The sequence below is a fragment of the Neophocaena asiaeorientalis genome, unplaced genomic scaffold (assembly GCF_003031525.2).
Source record: "Neophocaena asiaeorientalis asiaeorientalis breed wild unplaced genomic scaffold, Neophocaena_asiaeorientalis_V1.1 scaffold604, whole genome shotgun sequence".
Taxonomy (NCBI): domain Eukaryota; kingdom Metazoa; phylum Chordata; class Mammalia; order Artiodactyla; family Phocoenidae; genus Neophocaena; species Neophocaena asiaeorientalis.
Window position 1 is genome coordinate 1,894,121 of NW_020172000.1, and position 15,921 is coordinate 1,910,041.

At 41.0% G+C, this 15,921-nt stretch overlaps 1 protein-coding gene across 1 annotated transcript in view; it reads left to right on the forward strand.

Annotated features, from left to right (window-relative positions):
* Window positions 1–15,921, forward strand: part of TRPC5 (transient receptor potential cation channel subfamily C member 5) — a 135,731-nt gene that overhangs the window by 38,953 nt on the left and 80,857 nt on the right. The gene's annotated exons all lie outside the window — the stretch shown is intronic.

Genomic DNA, 15,921 nt, shown 5'->3' on the forward strand with positions numbered 1-15,921 from the left:
TAAATGAGAGTCCCACATTCTCTGTCTTTTCCCAAATTTTATATAACTTCTGTTATAAAATTAGTTCTTTGGTCATTTCCTATCACTGCCAATATTCCATATCTAGCAGCTATTTCTCCTAAATTTGTCTAAAGCCATGGTCATACTATTCTCATCTGTATGTCTGTGTGCTCTACAAGCCCTATTCCTAAGTTTATACCTCTTTAAGGTAATATTCCTTGTTTAAAAATCTAGAGAATGGCCCAATATAATCTACCTATCACATTTGTCTGGTTTACCATCCCCCGTTCCCCTTAAAAATGAGTTTGTTGAGGCTTCAAGATTTTAGTAATTCAACGTAGCTCATATTGCTTACTCATTTCTTTGATTCATAGTTTTTTTTGTCCACTCTTTCTTCTCTGCTTACCTAGAATATTCATGTCCACATGCCCTGAGCTTTCACATGCCCGATCTGCAACCTTAAATTGAACTGAAAGGGGACCTGAGTTGAGACTTGGAGTTCCCAAGACTGCAGAGTCTGTATTAGTTTTGGCGGGGGTCAGATTGTCTCCTCTCTTATTCTGAATAGATTATTCTGTCTTTCCATTCTGATGAGCTGGTACATGTCCTACATGAATTGCTAAATTTCTTTCATTGATTTCTTTTCATATCTCCCTTCACCAGATTGTTTTTTCCTGCAGTAGGACAGTCTGTAATTTTCTATTTATCAGAATATATATCTCAAGTCCACAGCTGATTAGTGTAGCTATGTTCTTTTGGCCAGTTGTTTTCTTGGGCATATATACACATTAAATTTCTAGCTACCAGTCCTGCAAACTGAGCTGGTTTCCTCTCTCCAGCCTCAGTCAAGTTTTTCCCAGTGGAGAGTATTAGGAAGCAACCATCCACCTCCCTCTTTTAGGATACTGCCAAATCTATCTTTGCCCTGTTTCCAGCAGTTCTGACCAGAGTGGGGCCCAGCAAGCCACAAGCTTTACCACAGCGACTTGTACTCCTTAGGCCTTTACTGGAGTAGAGCAAAGCATCCGCCAGATGGTCTGTGATTTTCACATGGAGCTTGCTAGTTTCCACAGGGTATGGTTTGACCCACTCAGTTATATACTATCTTCACCTAGCATAAGTCCTATCAGAACCTCTTTTTTTTTTTGCCCCAAATCCTGACAGTAGACATGGAGTTTGCCCTGATGATAAGGGTCCTAACCATAATAACCAGAAGGCATGATTTTGGTTGGAGGCAACTTCCATCTGAAATATGGGAGAATCGGTACTAGATGCATGGCAGTTTATTAACTCACAGGATCTCTGTTTTTGATTAGAGAAAAAGCAATCTAGTGGAAAGAAATGATGGTAAAAAATCATGAGAGGAATTTGGCATTAATGTAGAGCATGAATCAGCTCATCAGAAGAAAGACACAGAAGTAAGGTGTGTGTTAAATAGTAGTAGAGAGCACCATCAAACTTTTCAAAGGAAGCAATAAACTACTACAGTGCCCATAGCCCAAGGGCACAAGAGGGTAATAGGAACATACTCACACAAAACCTATTTAGTAACTTCTGGCTTCCCTTTCACCCAGTTTCTTTTCTCAGCTTCTCTACCTCCCTCTAGGACTCTGTTATTAATCTTCTTTGTCAATACACCTCCATTTATTCACCTATGTGTTTCATTCTATTTCATTCTCTCTGTATCTCCATCTTACACTACCCCTTCCCATCATCTTTTCTTCCAACTCTCCCTAAGCTGGCCAAAATTTAGAAACAAATCATGGTCCATTAATCAAATAGATGTATTTACAGAGTTTTACAAGACACAATCTAAATGTAAAAAGCAGAGAGGTAGAACACTTCATATATTGCTATCTTATAAAGACAAATGTAGTTATCTATTATTTATGCAACCCTTGGTTTATTTTTTCTATCTCTTGGTCACCTTTGATGGGAAAAAAACATTCCTGACCTAGCCTTAACCCTGTTGACCACTGTGTTAGCTAATCCACAATTCCTATCTTCAAAGCATCTTGGAACCTAGGAGCTGGGGATGGGGCGAGGGCAGGGAGGGTGTTGAGAAATTAGCGAGTACTGCAGTGCTAGGAAATAGTAAGAGTATAGCATCAGCTTATTCCAGTTACGATAATTTCCAAAGCAGCCAAACCCTGAACCTAAGGTGTTTGCCTAAAGGTGTATTTTGGATAGTTTGCACCTAGCCCCAACTCACCTTAAGGACCCTTTTATTAGCTGTTCCTTCTGCCTAGAATCCCTTTCCCCCAGAAAAAAAAAATGGCTTCTTGTCATTCTGGTCTCAGCTTAAATATCATCTCCTCAGATTTCAGACTCTCCAACCTGAAAAAGCCTCTTGATCATCCCTTTCTCGTTTTGCATACAGCTCATTTTTACATTATAGTACCTATAATCACCTCATATTTTCTTGTTTATTCATTTGTTTTTCTGTCTGTCACCCCACCCCACATACATATAGACTAAAATGAAGTTCCATGAGATTAGGAAGCGTGTCTGTTTTGTTTTCTGCGGTATATCCAAGGCATAGAAGAAAGGCTGCCGCATAGCAGGTAACTGGTAAGTATTGTTAAAGAAAGAAAGGAAGGGAAGAAGGGAGGGAGGACCAACTTTTAACTCTTTCATTCAGTAAATATTATCGTGTCAAATATTCATGCATAGGGCTTTCCTGGTGGCGCAGTGGTTGAGAGTCCGCCTGCCGATGCAGGGGACACGGGTTCGTGCCCCGGTCCGGGAAGATCCCACATGCCTCGGAGCAGCTAGGCCCGTGAGCCATGGCCACTGAGCCTGCACGTCCAGAGCCTGTGCTCCGCAACGGGAGAGGCCACAACAGTGAGAGGCCCGTGTACCACACACACACCCACACACACAAAAAAAACAAAACCAAAATATTCATGGATAGCAGGGGGTACAAAGATAAAACAATTCATCAAAACACATGGTTAATAAAATGAGCAGGCAATGCACAGACAGAGAAAATACTCACAAAAAATATATCTGACAAAGAACTTGTAACCAGAATATATAAAGAGCTCCTACAACTCAGTAATAAAAAGACAAACCAACCAATTAAAAATGGGCAAAAGAGTTGAACAAACATTTCACAAAGGAAGAAAAATAAATAGCTAATAAACACATGAAAACATATTCAGTATCATTAGTCATCAGGGAAATGCAAATTAACATCACAATGAGATACCACAATACACTCACTGGACTGGTTAAAATTAAAGACTGACAACATCAAAGGTTGACAAAGAGGTAGAGGAACCAGAATTCTCACACATGCTTATGGGAGTATAAAATGATACAACCTCTTTGAAAACGTCTGGCAGTTTCTTATAAAACCAGGCAAGCACCTATCCAGTCCTGGCAATTCTACTCTGAGGCATTCACCTAAGAGAAATGAAAGTTCACAGAAAGATTTTTATAAGAATGGTTATAGCAGCTTCATGCATAATAGCCAAAAAAAGTGGAAAGAGCCCAGATGTCAATCAAAAGGAGAATGGATAAACAAACTGTGATATATTCATACAATATGATACTAATCAGCAATAAAAAGAAAGCCACTACTGATAGGGATAACAACATGGATGGATATCAAAAACATTGTACTTAATGAAAGAAGCCAGACACAAAAGAATATATATTGTACGATTCTATTCATATGCAATTCTAGAAAATGCAAAATGATCTACGGTGGAAAAATCCAAATAGCAATTGCATCTAGGGGAGTGGAATCTGACTGGAAGAGACTAAGAGAACTTTCTGAGGTGATGGTTTACATAAGATTACGCATTTTTCAAAACTCACTGAATGGTACTCTTAATATTTGTGCATCCCGCTGTATGTAAATTTTACTCACCCCCAAAAGGTGACCAAGCATGATCCCCAGCCTCAAAAGCTATACTCAGATGAGATGACATGGCCATAAGTATTCTAATAAATGTTCACATTTATTGAAAATCTATTACACTTCGGGTACTTTCTTTTTTAATATTAGTACATTTAATCCACTTGATAACCCTGTGACATTACAGATGAAAAAACTGAGGAACAGAGAAATTAAATAAATTGCCCACCGCCACATGGTAAGTGAAGACACAGAATTGGAAGTCAGCCCAGGTATGATTCCTAAAGTCCTGTGCCAGAGGGCACAAATTCAGGTGCCTATAGGAGGAAAATTTGCCTTATTCAGGCCAGAGCTGACATCGCATTCTAAGCAGGAATAGAACTCAAAATGTTAATCTCATTTCCCATCCCTGGAAACTGGCTGAATTCCAAGTTGACTGTGAGTCCCAAAGCAGAGGGATGGAGAGAGCCAGCTCAGTCCCCTCAGCAATCTCCATCATCTGTGACAGGAATGTTGTGTCCATTTTACCTGCCCTTCCCCTGACCTACTGAATTGGCCCACTCATAAACTACTCACCTGTGATAGAGCCAAGATGGATGAGAGAGTCAAGGTTATGCCTATCAAATGTTTACTGGACTTTCGCTTTCAAATGGGACGTGAATGCTCCTGTCACAACTAAAAAACAACAACAAAATGATAAACTACAAAATTAATAAGATATCTGTGATCTGTGGAAACAAGGACAAGATGAACTAAAATTTCAGAGAGTGAAGAGTCTTTTGTAAGAATGCTGATAATCACAGACTTTTTCTCTTCACGGAGACATTTGCTAATTCTGGGCACAAGTTGAAGACGAGGTTTGGCACCAAGGCAGAGGGAGTCTACTGAGGAAAATGAGAAATCTGCATAAAGGTTGAGGCTAGCATAATGGATTGGAAATTTGAGAAGCCTGAAATGCAGGGCTAATTTTCCTCACCTGAAGTTAGCTGAGTTCTAGCCTAGCACATGCGTGGAAAAGTCTGAGTGAAGTCTCCCAAGCCTCGTGGTACTTTGGAGACAAATTCTCACTAGAGGGAGGGAGACTGCCACAAATACACTACTGGTCTCTCCCTCAAACAATTTTGAAGTTGAGAGGACATGGGGAGGCTAATGAATTAATAAGCTCAAAACCATCCCCAAAGGGCATTTTAGGCAAAGTGATTCTAAAATGTATAAGGATATATAAAGGGCTTAGTATAGCCAAAACATCTTAAGGAAGAACAAAATTGGAGGACATATACTACCAGATATCAAGGCTAGCTGTGCAGCTACAGTTATACGACAGCATGGTACTGACACAAGAACAAACAAATCAGTGGAACCATGACCCTTACCTCACACTGGATATAATAATAATAATAATAATAATAATGATAATAATTTGAAATGGACCATAGACCTAAACATGAAAGGTAAAACAGTAAATCTTCTAAATCAAACCAGTGGCAAATATCTTCGTGACCTTCAGTAGTTAAAGATTTCTTATTCAACACAAAAGCATTGACTATGAAAAAAGATTGATAAATTGGATTTCATTAAAATTAAGAGCTTCAATTTATCAAAAGGCACCTTAAGAGGGTGAAAAGGCCAACTACAGATTGGGAGAAAATATTCACAATACATATATTCAACAAAGGACTTGTATCTAATATATACATATATTTTAAACTCCTTCAAATCAATAAGAAAAAAAACAGTCCAATTTTTAAAAATAGAACAAAGAATGGAATAGCACTTCACAGATGAGAACTTTCAAGTGGCCTACAAACATATGAATAGAGTTTCATCATTATTGCTCATGAGGAAAATGCAAATTACACACAAAACCCCACCAGAATAGCTAAAATTGAAAAAACAGAAAAAAAAAACTGACAATACCAAGCACTGAGAAGAACATGGAGCAACTGGAACTCTCATACATTATTGGTGAAAGTGTTAACTGGTACAACTTCCTTGGAACTGTTAGGCAGTATCTACTAAAACTAAACATACCTCTATTGAATGGCCTTGTCATTCTACTCCTAAGTATATAAAAGATTACAAATACATGTACGAGAATGTTGAAAGAAACCAGATGCCTAGAAGTACATACCATATAATTCCATTTATATGAAATTTACGATCAGGCAAATGTATCTGTAGAACAAAGGTGAATGTAGTAGTTACATCTTGTGGGGGGCGGGTGGTTATTGACTGGGAAGAAATGTGAGGAAGCCTTCTGGGATGCTGGAAATATTCTGTCAATATAATTACGTATGTTTTTTTAAAAAGCATTCAGCTGTACCCTTAAAATTGATGTATTTCACCTTATGTATGCTATAGCTCAAAAAATTGTTCTTTTTTTTAATTTTGGGTTTCCTTCCTATAAAACCAGTAAGGACAGCAAGACAGTGATGAGAGTCTTGTCAGGGTTCAGCAAGCTGGTCATCACAGAATGGAAATGGAATGAAGTCTGAAGGTACAGAGGAGGGTCCTTGGCCTACTTCATGGCAGAGCTAAGTAAAGCAAGAGACCCTTGTAGCTGGATGGAGTTGTAAATTGACAGAAGATGAGATAAGCCACATCTTATAAGTAGCTCAGAAAGACGGCTGGGGCCAGAGGCCATGCTGTCTATCTGATAACTAGAATCTTTAACCCCGTAGACATTTATTAATCTCACTCTTATAACATTTTTGTCAGCACAACTCATCAAAAGCCACCATTTTTCTTTTAGCAGACAGTCCTACCCTGCTATTTTGTGATGCTCGTAGCTGGCAAACTGTCAATAAGTGTCTAACAGTAGGGTGGAAAAGGAGCAAAGGAATCCAGATCCTCTGGGTCTATGTTTATAGTTGATAAGTTTCTCTGCATCAGGCAAGGTAAATTAGTTCATATCCAATGGGAAGAGAGGCAGTTATATGGGAGAGATTAAAATGTGCCTTTGGTGAGTATAGGTGCCAGCTTCCTATTGACAAACAGTAAAATTTTTAACAATGCTCCCATTTCTAATGCTGCAGTACCATTTGGATACATGCATTCAACACAGGTTTTTTTTAAAACACCCCCAACAATACTGTAAAGTAATTATACTACAATAAAGATATTAAATAAATAAATAAAATAAAAACACCCCCCCCAGACGCTACTTCTCATTGCCCTCCCCACCCCTGAGGAAACATCAAGAGGTCCTTGTTCCCAAAGGGCAAATTTTATAATTTTGACATAGCAGGAGCTCTCTGAGGGGCTACAATGAACAAAGCAACAGGATCCACCCTTTAAACTCTTCTTTTTTAAAGAAAAATAAAAGCTACCATCCTTTACGTTAAAAAAAAATTTTTAAACTGTGTGCAATAAGGCATTTGCCTGTTATAGGATCTGACATTTAAAATCCCCATGAACCATATTTAATTTATCAAGAAAGAAAGGAAAGAATTGTGTGGCTGAAGAGCTAAACATGGCCCCTTCTTGAAAATACATGAAAAATTCAAAACAGAAACTGAAAAAATGGAGGGTAGGAAATGTCCTTATGGTCAATTTAGACCAGATTCTACTGAATTACTTTCTTCCTCCTCCAAAGTTGCTCACTGCTGCAGAGAGAATCACAGATTCTTGCTTACCCTTCAGAAAAACAACTTCGTCACTGGAGAAAAACAGCCACTTTTGAAAATATATCTCTTGGTTATTTTCCTAGACAGACAAATAGTTTCCTCAGTCTTCAAACATGAGGACAGCAACCCCATCTTGACTTGGTGGGACTCTGCACCGGCCTGTCCCTGAATCTCGGCTGTTATGAGAAACCCACAGGCTCCCAGAGAGCCTGAAAAGAGCTGTAATGCTTCTAGAAAGATTCTTGGCTTTTAAATATTACCAGTGCAGAAGGTGAGGTCTGATATAAGGGAAATTAAAACAAAACTTCGAGGTAAAAGGAAAAGGGATTTTATTCCCGAGTCTTCCCTCAGCTTTCTGAGAGGGAAAAAGGAAAATTGTTTTTGTTTGTTTGTATATTTTCTTTGAGAGACACAGTAAAATCATGCTAGTGGTTGTAATAGTAGGATCTGTGTCAAACAGATCTATATTTGAAGTATAAATTTTTCACTTACTAACTAGACGTTTGCTAAACTACTCTGCCTCAGTTTCCTCATCTGTAAAATGAAGATAATAAAAGTTGTGAGAATTACGTGAGTTAACACATGCAACGAGTTTAGAATGGTGCCTGGTATATAATAAGTTCTTCATAAATGCTAGCTAATATAATTGTTCTGGAGAAAATTCTGGGATCCAGGAGACAGTGTGTGGTGCATCCTGGGTACTGACTAGTGATCCCTGGAAGGTGGAGGGGGCAGTCAGGGTGAGACAACTGCACGCATTACAGAAACTGGAAGGAAGTACCAGAGATATGTCATCTCATAGTTAGAACCAACATGACTATACACTTGGATAAAGATGTGAGGGAGCAAGACTGTCTTGTGGCTCTAATTCACACATAACCCTTTCGGAAGACGTAAGACCAGTCACGTAAGGACTCCTTGAGGATTAGTGGATCTTCCTGGCCTACTTCACTCTCCCCTTTGAAGCCCTTGCTCACTCTGGCTCTGAGCTCTGGCAGGTGAAAACTGACTACACTTCAGGCTGCCCATTGGTTATTCCTCCCACACATTGCAAGCTGCATGGAGGAGGCCCTCCACTTGGTATTATGGCAATGAATCTTTAAAAGCATTAACTAGCTATTCCTTGGAAACATCCCCCGTTGACCCTTGAACAACACGGGGGTTAATCCACCTATAACTTACAGGTGGCCCTCCACATCCGTGGTTCCTCCGCATACGGCGATCCAACCAACCACAGCCCATGTAGTTCTGCAGTGTTTATAATACTATTGAAAAAATCCGCATATAAGTGAACTGTTCAAGGATCAACTGTACCTGGAAAGTAATTGGCAAGATAATGAATGCCATGACCTCGTGTCTAGAAAGGCTTCACCTGAACCAGCCCAGATTCTCAGCTCTTCCTATGTGAATCATTTGGGTAAGAAAGGAAGCATCATACAAATACCATTGTATACTTTGTATCCCTTCCCATCCTAGCCCAGATTTAGTACTGAGCTTCAAGAATACCTCTCAGAAATTTGACAAGAGCAAGACAAAGCACCAGTAGTGGCCTCCTCTCGGTTTCCGTGGCAAATGCCAGCTTGCCAGGACAGACCCAGTTCATTTATTTTACCACCTGGAAAGAAGATCAAAAGTCACACATTTCTTCCTTCTGCCTGCAAATGTACTTACTGCTTATCCACCAAAAGAAAACTGCTTCTGTTTTTAATGGTCTCAAAATAAGATTCCATAACCTCCCTTGGTAGCTCATTCCAGTGTTTCATAGCTTCCTCCTTCTGCTAATTATATCCTCAAGTACCTTCACATACATTAACTTATTTAATCCCATAACAATCCCGCACAGCAAGGATTATCCCTATTTTACAGCTGAGGAAGTGAAGAACCAACGAGGGTAAGAGATGTGCCAAGATTACATACCTGGTTAGTAGCAGAGCGAGAGTAAGAATCTGATTCTTCAGCCTCTCAGCCCTCTGTGCTCTCCCTTACACTGTGGTCTGCCTAGTGATGCTCTGGGGAGTTCCTAATCACCAGCAGAATATGAAGCAGTGTTAAGATGTCAACAAGAACACGATACAGCTGTGGTGGGTGGCTTACCAAGTGGATTGTAGGCCACAGGCCCCCTTGAGGATAACCATTTCATTGTCCTCATCCCTAAATACTATTGTTCTCAGAGTGTACCTACAGTTAGAACGTTCTAGTAAGAAGAAAACATACCAAAAACCTAAACGAACATTCAAATCACCTTAAGACCATATGCTGACCTATGAAAATTAAAAATAAGACAAGAGTACTTGGTCTCCTGTTTTCAAACTTCTCCATTTTTGACCTCTGAGATAAACATAATCAGAATAAATTGGAGGAAGTGAGGTAGAAAAAAATCTTTCCTAATATCCTAAAAAGAAAAGTGCTTTGCCCTTGGGCATGAATTTATTGTTTCCTCTCCTTCTGAAAACTTCATTCTTTTACCTCTCAAGGTTCATAAACAGGCCAACAGTTAGCATTTTAAGCATGGGTAAAGAGCGAACCCCATCCCCTATATGCTTAACACTCAGAAAAGCACAGCAGGCTGGGGGCTTCCCTGGTGGCTCAGTGGTTGAAAGTCCGCCTGCCGATGCAGGGAACACGGGTTCGTGCCCCGGTCCGGGAAGATCCCACACGCCGCGGAGCGGCTGGGCCCGTGAGCCGTGGCCACTGAACCTGCGCATCCGGAGCCTGTGCTCTGCAACGGGAGAGGCCACAACAGTGAGAGGCCCGCGTACCGCAAAAAAAAAAAGAAAAGCACACCAGGGCCACAGCCCTGTCCTCTGGCAAGAGCCCTCCCAATAGCAGACCAGCATGCTGCTCGAGCAAAGGACTGGATGGAGTTGTCCTGATAGGATTCCTTACAGGGTTTCCTTTTTAGTACCTAGAGGCAGGGGATTCTCAAGGCAGTTTTGCTCAACAAGAACAAAATCTCTCATCTCTTGTGACTCATATTACCAGGTTAAATATTTCTGCTCTAAAACATACGGTTTGTTTTTGCTTTTTTGGTTTTTTTTTTGCGGTCCGCGGGCCTCTCACTGCTGTGGCCTCTCCCGTTGCGGAGCACAGGCTCCGGACACGCAGGCCCAGCGGCCATGGCTCACGGGCCCAGCCGCTCCGCGGCGTGTGGGATCCTTCCGGACAGGGGCATGAACCCCCTGCATCAGCAGGCAGACTCTCAACCACTGTGCCACCAGGGAAGCCCAAACATACGTTTAATTAAATATAATGGCCACTCCACCTAACTACCCTTGTCAAAGTTGCCAGTGACTTCCACGCTACTAAATTCAGTGGTTAATTCCCAGTTCTCATCTTGCTTGTCCTATAGGCAGCATCTGACATGACCACTCTCCAAGTCCTCTTCTTTTTGGTCTATAGTCGCTTCCTTGATGATTTCATACAGGCTGTAAATAACACCTATCTACCAATGAATCCCAAATTTATTTAGCTAGCTCAGACCCTTCTCCAGATTCTCATACTTGTGTATCTAAGTGCCTTCACAATGATTTCTGATATCTAAAACTCAATATTTCCAAAACTGGGTCCTTGGTCTTCCCTCCAAAACCTACTCCACCTATAGCCTTCTCCATCTGAAGTAGATAGCAACTCTGTCCTTCTAACTACCCAGGCTATACGAGCTTGAGTTTATCTTTGACTCTTTTCTTTTTCCCACAATCCACATCCAATCCACCAGGATACCCTGTTGGCTTTGCCTTCAGAATATATCCAAAATCTAACAACCTGTCATTGTGAGCCACCATCATCCACCTGTCACTTTGATTATTTCAACAGCCTCCTAACAGGATTCTCTTTGCCTCACTCCAGTCTCTTCTCAATACAACAGCCAGAGTGATCCCTTTAGACTGTGAGTCAGATCATGTCACTCCTCCTGTACTGTCTCTGCATTTCCTTCAGAGTAAAACCTAGATCCTTATAACGGCCTACATGGCACCCCGTGATATAATCTGCAACTTCATCTTCTACTTCTCTCTCCCTCCGTCCATTCCAGCCACCCTGGCCTCTGTCATTCCCCAAACTCACCAGGCACATTTCCTCTTTAGGTGCTTTGCACTGGCAATTCCTTCTGCCCGGAATGTTCTTTACTCAGATATCTGGATGGCTGAATCCCTCACCAACTTCAAACCCTTTCTTACATCTCACCTTTTCAATGAGAGCTACACTTAGCACAGTTTCAAAAATTGAACCTCCCCCTCCCAACCTGGCACTCCTAGGCTTCCTTATTCTGCTCTACTTTTTCAATTTTCTTGGAACTTATCACCTTATGTACATATTATATGGTTTACTTGTTTATTATGATTATTATTTAGTTTATGTCTCCCCTCTCTAGAAGGTAAGCTCCATGAAAGCAGTGATCTCTATTTTGTTCAAGTGTAAGAAGAGTGTCTGGCATGTAGTAGGTACTCAATAAATATTTGTTGAACGAATAACAGGACTAATAACTCCTTACATTTTTTATAGTGTTTTATACTTTAGTGTTTTCACATTGTATCTCATCTGATCTTCACAATTACCACATAACATGGGTAGGGCAACCCAGAGTTTATTATCGCCATTCTACATTTAGGAAAATTAACATCTAGAAAGGCAAAAAGATCTACCCAAAATCACACAGCTGGAATGTGGTAGAACCTGGAACCTAGTTCTGTGCATTCTTCCCAGAGCTGCCAACATTCTACTGCAAAGCCCGCAGCCCTTGAGGAAAGGCCTTCCAGATTTTTTGTTAGGACAAGACACGCCTTGCTTCTGCCATTAACCCAGTGCCTTGAAGCTGAATGTGTTGCACCTGCTCATGGGAATACAAACACGTGAAGTTATCTAAAGACCTGAGTTTATGTGGGGAATAGCCATGTGAATGTCAGAGAAAATGATTCCATTTCCAAATGGTGCTCTCTCCAAGAAAGAAAGCAACATTTGACTATACCAGCTGCTCAGTGGAATAAATCATTTGTTTCTTCCTAACCAGCTCTGCCTTCCTCTTGCATTCCACACTAAACCAAATAGTTCTCCAAAGCAACTTAACCGCACAAAGGGGGAAATTACAGTCTAAGATGGCATCTGCCACGGAAGGTGCATCCTGGTGGCCGCTTCCACTGTGCCACCATCTAAGCCGCTGACTGCCCATGGTGAAAGCTCTCCCCCACTGCCGTTGCCACACAAGAAGAGTGCAGACTGTCCCTTTAAATGTACCACTGAAGAGGAAGCTGGTGTTTACTTGGCAGGAGAGAAACAGGATACTTCATGCTTGGCATACTGCTACCATTGGCATCCAATCCAGAAGCTGCTACATTCTGCAGGGGTGGCAACTATTTTGTCCTCAGGATAACATAGTGGAAGATACAGCTATATTTACATACAGGCTTTTTAACAGAGATGCCTGTCACCCCTGGTAAGCTCACAGGAGGCAACAGAAATGGCACAGCCAGGAAAAGGCAAGCCAAGTCCTCAGTGCCTTCTGGCAGGTGAATACACGGTACCAGCGAGGGAGGCCTGGTCTCTTTCCCTGGTCCCCAGAATGTCATTATGACAGGGATGTATGTATCCCATAACCCTTCCAAGAATTACTAAGTAGATCAAGTTTGTCTTCAGTGCCCTTTTCCTTTGATCACAGCAAATCAAGAGGTTGAGGCTTGACCCTACTACCAAGTCGGCTTTGCTTCCAGGCTCAACAAACATCCCCTAATGAAACAGCAACCATCAATATAGAAACCTCAGACTGAAAACAGAAGCATCCACTCAAGCATAGTTTACCAAATGCTTGATGGACTTCAGATAATAAATGGACACAAGCATCACTGAAACATGAAAACATACAACCTCAGCCACACAGGCATGTGCTGAAGTATTTGACACTGGGGAAGTAGGAAGGATGAAGAAAAGAGGTTATTTTTAAGGGGAAAAATATGAGATTTGGAGGCAGAGTAACTGGGTTCAAGTTTAAAAGTTCTCTTACCTTGGGCAGGTCGCTTAAGCTCACTGTGACTCACTGTGACTCACTTTCCTGATCTGAAAATAGGATGATGATAATTTCTTAAGCAAGTATTACTTTTCTGATTTAGACAATGTTTAATTATGGGGAGATGCCTGTTTAGTTTAAAAAATAGGAGCATGGGGCTTCCCTGGTGGCGCAGTGGTTGAGAATCCGCCTGCCAGTGCAGGGGACACGGGTTCGAGCCCTGGTCCGGGAAGATCCCACATGCCGCGGAGCGACTAGGCCCGTGAGCCATGGCCGCTGAGCCTGCGCGTCTGGAGCTTGTGCTCCGCAACAAGAGAGGCCGCGACAGTGAGAGGCCCGCGCACCGCGATGAAGAGTGGCCCCCGCTCGCCGCAACTAGAGAAAGCCCACGCACAGAAAAGAAGACCCAGCACAGCCAAAAATAAATAAATAAATGAAATTAAAAAAAAAAATAGGAGCATGGCTTTTGAATTCAAACATAGATATAAACTCTACCTCTGATACTTATTCACTATATGCCATTGAGGAAGGCACTTATTCTCTCTAAACCTGAGTTTATTCGTCTATATAATGCGGATGATGATGACACCTATCTCAAATGGATGCTGCAATAATCAAATACTGTTGAAATAATGCTTTATAAACTATAAACTCCAAGGCAAAGAAAAGTTTTCTTTAAAAAGTCTTGACTAGAGTGACCAACCAATCTGGTTTGCCAGGGACCAAAGGATTTTCCAGGGCCTAGCACTTTCAGCACTAAATATGGAAAATCTTGGGCAAATTGGAAAGAGTTGGTTACCCTAGTCTCGATTAGCCCTTAACAAAGTCAAGGGCCTGAATAGGCCTTAACTGGGAAGACTAGGCCTTAACTAGACTTAGGCCCTGGCTTAGCCTCAGCTATACTCTGACTAGGCATTAACTAGGCTTACCCCTGGTTAAGCTGTAATTACACTCTAACTAGGACATAACTAAGTTTAGCCCCTTATGGGACTTAACTGGGCTAAATAGGCTTTAAAAAGGCTCAGGCCCTTGCTACACCTTAAATGAGACTCTGATTATGCCTCCTCTAGACTTAGGTCCCAGCTAGGCCTTAAATAGTCTCTGAATAGATGTAAACTAGGCTTAGTCCCTGACTAGGCTAAATAGGCTGTGACTAGGACTTAACTAAGCTTATGCCTGATTAGACCTTAACTGGACTGGCTAAACTTTAACTAGGATGAATAAGCCTTAAGTAAGCTTAGGCCTTGGCTATAGCTTGACAAGACTCTGGCTAAACCTTAACTCGCCTCTGACTAGGCTCTAACATGCTTAGGCCCTGGATTCTACCCCTGACTAGTTTCTGACGAAAATTTAAATAGATTTAGGCCCTAACTGGGCTCTGACTACACGTAAACTAGGTTTGGGCCATGGCTAGTCCTTAACATACTCTGAGGCGATCTTCACCATGTTGGTTACCTTAACTGGGTTTAGGGCCTGGCTGTATTTTAAAAAGACTCTGGCTAAGCCTTAACTCGGCTCTGACTAGGCTTTAAAATGCTTAGGCTCTGGATTCTACCTCAGCTGTTTCTGACTAAAACTTAGGTGGATTTAGGCCCTAACGGCTCTGACTAAACATAAGCTAGGCTTAGGCCATGGCTAGTCCTAAACATACTCTGAACAGATTTTAACCATGCTGGCTAAGTTTTAAATGGGTTTGGGCCCTGGCTATAACTTGACAAAACTCTGGCTACAACTTAACTTGGATCTGACTAGGTTCTAATAAGCATAGGCCCTGATTTGTACCCCAGTAAGTTTCTAAAACTTAACTATATTTAGGCCCTACCTTGCTTCTAAAAAACTAGGCTTTAAAATACTTAGGCCCTAATTTGCACCTCAGTTAGTTTCTGACTAAAATTTACATTTAGGCTCTACCTGGCTTCTGAATAACTAGGCTTTAAAATGCTTAGGCCCTGGATTCTACCTCAGCCAGTTTCTGACTAAAACTGAAGTGGATTTAGCCCCTACCTGGCTTCTGAATAACTAGGTTTTTTTTCCTTGCTTTTTATTTTTATAATTAATTACTTTTAATTGACATTTATTATGCATTTATTTTCCAATTATACTTTCTTGGAGTCTTTTATTTATTTTTTTTTTACATCTTTATTGGAGTATAATTGCTATAGCATTAGGAGAAGAAGAAAGAAAGAAAGAAGGAAAGAAAGAAGAAAGGAAGAAAGAAAGAAGGGAGGGAGGGAGGGAGGAAGGAAGGAAGGAGGGAATAAAGGAAAAAAGAAAGAAGATAACGTAAAATAAAATAAAGATAAAATATAATGAAGTTATTAAAACAAAAAATAATTATTAAGAAAAAAATGGACGGATAGAACCCTAGGACAAATGGTGGAAGCAAAGCTATACAGACAAAATCTCAAACAGAAGCATACACATACACACTCACA